We start from the raw sequence: 5,748 nt of genomic DNA, 5'->3' as shown, positions 1-5,748 counted from the left end.
TGTGTGTGTGTGTGTGTGTGTGTGTGTGTGTGTGTGTGTGTGTATGAGGTACACACACTACCTCTTCTTTATCCTCTCATCAGTCAATGGACATTTGGCCTCTTTCCATAACTTGGCTATTGTTGATAATGATCCTATAAACATTGGGGAGCATGTGCCCCTTTGAATCAGAATTTTTTTATCCTTTGGATAAATACCTAGTAGTGCAATTGCTGGGTCATAGGGTAGCTCTATTTTTAACGTCCTCGGGAGCTTCCACACTGTTTTCCAGAGTGGCTGCACCAGTTTACATTTCCACCAACAGTGTAAGAGGGTTCCCCTTTCTCCACATCCTCACCAACATCTGTTGTTTCCAAAAATGTGGAATGCTTCACAAATTTGCATGCCATTCTTGCACAGGAGCCATGCTAATCATCTCTGTATCCTTCCAGTTTTAGTATATGTGCTACCAAAGTGAGCACTAGGATTTAATTTTTGTGAGGAGTGTAAGACTTGCGTTCAGATTCATCCTTTTGCATGCATATGTCCTATTTTTCCAGATCCACTTGTTGCAGAGACAATCTTTGCTCCATTGTGTTGCCTTTGCTCTTTTGTCACATATCAGTTGACTATATTTATGTGGGTCTATTTTGGGGCTCTCCATTCTATTCCAGCGATCTGTCTACTCTTTCACCAAAATACTGTCCTGATTACTGTAGCTTTATAGTAAATGTTAAGGTCAGGTAATGTCAGTCCTCCAACACTGTTCTCCTCACACACAAAGAGGAACGAAATAAGTAGTCTAAGATGGATCCAACCTATTGCAAATACATGCACATGGATTCTGCAATTAATCATTAAAAAGCAACTGATGTGATAAAGTCATGCTTAAAAGGAAAATGGCCTCTGCTTTTTAGGACACATGTGCTACTAGCACGATTAGGCCCAAATGCGAATTGAAGTGATGATTTTAACCTTATATAGATGCAATATAAACATGAATTTTACATATTTTAATATTGATGAAATCCAAATATATCCTACATTTGGTGCCAAAAGAAATGTTCCAGGTAGAGGTATAAGATGTGAATTTTCTGTTTTTGCTAATTTATTAATTCATAGAATTTACATGCTAATCCATCTGTCATCTGAATTCATTTCTTTGTTTTGATGTTATCACATATTTGCTTTTTAATTAAAATGAATGCTTAATGAGGCTTAATATGTCTCCAAAAATTTTAAATTCTGAAGCACCATTGAAATAAGATTACCAAGCATTTAGATATTACCACTTGGATACATGGTAATATGATCAAAAACAGCAAAAATTGCCAAGCATGCCAGAATTAGAACTTTACAAATGTAGAAGTTTGGAAAAATTCCGTTTAATGAAGAGACATACAGATAATAGCTAAAGAAGAAATACAGACTATCTGTGTTTGTCATCATACATCAAATTTAAATGTTGGTTTTAAAAAGCCCTGCATCATTATAATGTCATGAACAAACAAAAGTAATTTTGGGATTCTTTAAGATGTGAATATATGGAAAGCATAGACTCATACTGGATTACTTAATCTGTGTACTTCTGTCTAGACTATCACTCCTTTCTATTTACAACACTAGCAACACCATGGCTACTATTTTATTTGTGATCATCATTACTAATATCTTTTAGCTTTGTTTATATCAATTCTAAAACATAACTGCACAACTCTCAAGTTATCTCTGAACCTCAGAATTCACTGCCTCTGATCTTATGGAGAATAAGAAAACATTCTGGACCCACTCAAATCTCTATTTTTTTTCTATCTTACCTCAAAGCATCTAAATAGAATATATTTTATTTTTAAGTTTATTTACAGTTTCCACTCAGCAGAATAAATCCAATAAAAGCAAAGTTTCTGTCTGTACTGTCCATTGCCATATCCCAGCACTAGAACAGACCATAACCTATAATAGGTGCTCAGCAAGCATGGGTTAAGTCGATATATAAATCCTGAAGAAAAAAAATATATTTACAGATTAATGCTGATCATTACATGCATACTTTTAACTCATCCCCTCCAAAAAAAATAAATCCTGAAATATTTCTCTGTTTTAGTTCAGGCAAAATACCATACACTGGTTGGCTTATATAGAACAGCTATGGAGGCTAGGAAGTAAAAGATCAAAGTGCTAGCACATTCTATTTGTAGTAAGACCTTACTCTCTGTTTCACAGTATCTTCATGCTGTGTTGTCACATGGTATAAGGGGTAAGGGAGCTTTATGGGCCTTTTTTTAATAAGGGCCCTAATCATCTCCTACCTCCCAATACCATCAACTTGAGGATTAGATTTTATTATATGAATTTTGAGGGGACACAGTCAGGACATAGCAGTATCTTACAAATGATCAAATTAAGCCACATAACAAAGAGAAAAAATTAGTTCAAGGAAAGCACATATCTTCAAAGTCACAGAAAACCACCCAGAGGAAAAGAAAATTAATAAATTAATCTTATGTGTTAGATAGATCCCCTGGGCAGCAGATACTAAGGTGGAATTAGAAATACAGATTTATTGAGGGATAATGCCTATGAAAGTTAAAAGGGAAAGGGAGAAAGAATAGGCAAGAAAAGCCTTCAGACTGTAATACAGGTCCTATATTTCTGAAAGAAGGGGGCTGGGGGTAGGAACATGGGGTAAAAAGAGCCTCCAAGCATAGTACAACTCCACAGCGGAGACCTGAATTGACCACAACAGCAAGTTCTTGAAACTTCATGGTGCTCAGTCACTGATGAGGACTTTCTAGAAGGTCAAGACTGGCAAGCTGAAGTACAGTCTAAAGGCAATCAAAGCTGGAGACTGTGAGCCAGTTTTGCAATGCATAGCTGGTTCTCTTTACCAGTTATTTGAAAAGCATACTTCTATGGCTGCCACATGATATGAACCTACATTGAGGGACTACAGCTTTGGATGGAAGATAGGAGAAAATTTTCTTCTTCTAAGGGCAAGGTAACATAATAAGCCCTGCATGACCAGACAACTGTCCTAACAGATGTATATCAAATGACCATATCTGAACAGAGAAATGAGAAACAAATTCTGGGACCTAGAAATTCTATCACATGTGGAAATCACCACATGTGGAAATCACATGTCCCAAACCAAGGTTGGGCTTTATCCAACACACATATTCTCAAAAAGAACTAAGCCTGGGAGCTCTATTAATAGAATAATTCGAACAGTCTTGTATTTGAACTGTTGTTGAGGTAAAATTTAAAAATGCATGCATTTCTTGGGGCATCTGGGTGGCTCAGTTGTTAAGCATCTGCCTTTGGCTCAGGTCATGATCCCAGGGTCCTGGGATTGAGCCCTGTGTCAGGCTCCCTGCTCAGTAGGAAGCCTGCTTCTTCCTCTCCCACTCCCCCTGCTTGTGTTCCCTCTTTCACTGTGTCTTTCTCTGTCAAATAAATAAATAAAAGTCTTTAAAAAAAATAAAAATGCATGCATTTCTTTATTCTTGTTTACATTTATTTCTGTGTCATTGTTATTGTTGGGTAGGGGAGAGGGTGGGAGGGTTAGTCTTCAACTCATCCTAAAATATATATAGATAGATAGATAGATAGATAGATTTTCCAGAACATGATTAAGATAGTTAGGCAAAGGGGTGTAGAGATGCAGCCACCTGTGATGGTCCAGTACAGGAACTACTATGGGAGTACTAAAAAAGGTAGAAACAATAGTGACTATGGATGGTTTTACATTTGGGCCATATTCCTACAGGTAAGTATTATCACATGAAATATACTACAACAGTGATGAGTAACTAATGTAAAAATTAGCTAAATAAAAGAGACTAGTATAAAATTATAGCGCTGTCCAACTGTCAGGTTAAAACATAGTGTATTAGATTTTTATTGCTGCAGTAACAAATGACCACAAATTTAGTGGCATAAAACAACACAGATTTATTATCTCACATATTTTGTAGGTCAGAAGTTAGGGTAAGCTACGGTTTCATAAAGCTGAAATCAAGGTGTTGGCAGGGCTGCCTTCTTTATTGGAGGCTCTGATTGTTGGCTTTCAAGTTGTTGGCTGATTCCATTTGCTTGTTATTGTAGAACTGAGGTCTCTATTTTCTCACCAGCTGTCAGTCTCACTTCCTTTGCTCCTAGATGTCTGCATTCTTTGTCATGCTTTCCATGTTGTCCCTCCAACAACAGGGCATCAAGCCCCTCTTGTGCTTTGGATATCTCTGACTTCTCTTGCTACCTCATCTCACTTCATTTTTGGAAGGTTCTCTGCCTTTAGGGACTGTGTGGTTAGATTGGACCCAGTGAGATAATATGAGATCATCTACCCGATGACAACTGTAAAATCCTTTGCCATATAACAGATTCATAAATTCTAGGGATTTTAGCCTGGATGTCTTTGTGGGTCCATTCCCTAATTGTACTTTTAAAAATGAAATGAAATTCCAAATTACTCAAATTAAATTTGAATATATGTAAAATACTTGCATATGTATATACACATATATGAATATAAATGCATGTGAACATGTATTTCCCTCCAATGTCTAAATCATTAATGGTAAGATACATTTTTCCATCTATTTTCAACCCATATTCCACTTAAATGTGTAGAAAAAAATCAAATCAAAACATGTAAGAATCCAAACGTTTTTGAATAAGTAATTTTAATTTAGAAAATCATCAAAGTAATCTCATTAATAAAATATTGAGGGACATTCATGATGTCTACTTAATTTTGTTCCTGTTCCTTGAATATGGACAGCAATTGTTCCTTTTTCTCTTGAAGGATACATGAGCTGTTCCTGAATTATGGTTACATTTTACCACTTAAATTCAGGGAAACAATATTGTTTTAAAATAGGCTGTATTATCTTGCATTTCTCTGTGGGATATTCTGGGGAAAAGTGAAAATGATTTTAGCTACTGTAGCACTGCCTACATCAAAATAGAATAATTATATTGTAGGTGGGAAACTACTCAAGGTACCTGCAGAGTACAGATAAAGTGGTTCATTGGCCATCCATTTCCCAGGCTGTTTAGCTTAATCTGAAGAGTATGTATAATGCATATTAATCCAAATAGCCCTGAACTCCAGCCATTTAGAGAAAGCACATCTGAATCTTCCTTAAAAATAGGTTTAGTAATACAATTTTTTCTGGTTCTCATAATTATACTGGGTATTTTAAGACCTATCAGGAAGCCCATATTGTTATTCTAAAATACTTATCCAGAATTTTCACCCTTCTGAGATTCCCCCACAATAAAGGGAGTAATGATGCCCTGCATGTGTACCATGTCAGAAGATGTTCAAAATATCACATCAAAGCTAAAAATATGTAAACTCCTAGTTTGCATAATTATAGCAGGTAGATAGCTCAAGTTTAGTGGGAAATTCCCAAAGTATGAAATATTACATCTTTCTTTAAAAAAAGTGTCAAAAATGAAAGTGTAACTTGTTCATTCCTACAAAAACATTTATGGTCTATATATTAAACATTCACATATATTTTAAGATACTGTGACATTATGCCACATAGGTCTGTTCATTTGCTTTGTTAATTACACATCATATATGATGGTTGACAAGTAACTTGGGGCTTGGAACACAAATAACAATCTAGCAAGCATATACGATGCCAAATACCATTTATAATTCCTTGATGTTCACAGGCCAGCAAAATCTTTTTCACAGTTCTGCTGATCATCCCCATGCATTTAAGGCATAATATCTATGAAAGTTACACAATG

The 5,748-nt window shown here is 35.8% G+C and overlaps 1 non-coding gene across 1 annotated transcript; it reads right to left on the bottom strand.

Moving 5' to 3' along the window:
* Positions 1–354: 354 nt before the first annotated feature.
* Positions 355–461, bottom strand: LOC112836198 (U6 spliceosomal RNA). The gene has a single exon (XR_003211424.1). It is a non-coding gene; the product is annotated as a U6 spliceosomal RNA (small nuclear RNA).
* Positions 462–5,748: the final 5,287 nt, after the last annotated feature.

The sequence above is a fragment of the Callorhinus ursinus genome, unplaced genomic scaffold (assembly GCF_003265705.2).
Source record: "Callorhinus ursinus isolate GAN/ISIS: 27379988/994484 unplaced genomic scaffold, GSC_fseal_2.0 scaffold4, whole genome shotgun sequence".
Taxonomy (NCBI): domain Eukaryota; kingdom Metazoa; phylum Chordata; class Mammalia; order Carnivora; family Otariidae; genus Callorhinus; species Callorhinus ursinus.
Note: the sequence above shows the minus strand (reverse complement) of the source record. Positions and strands in the feature narration are given on the sequence as shown.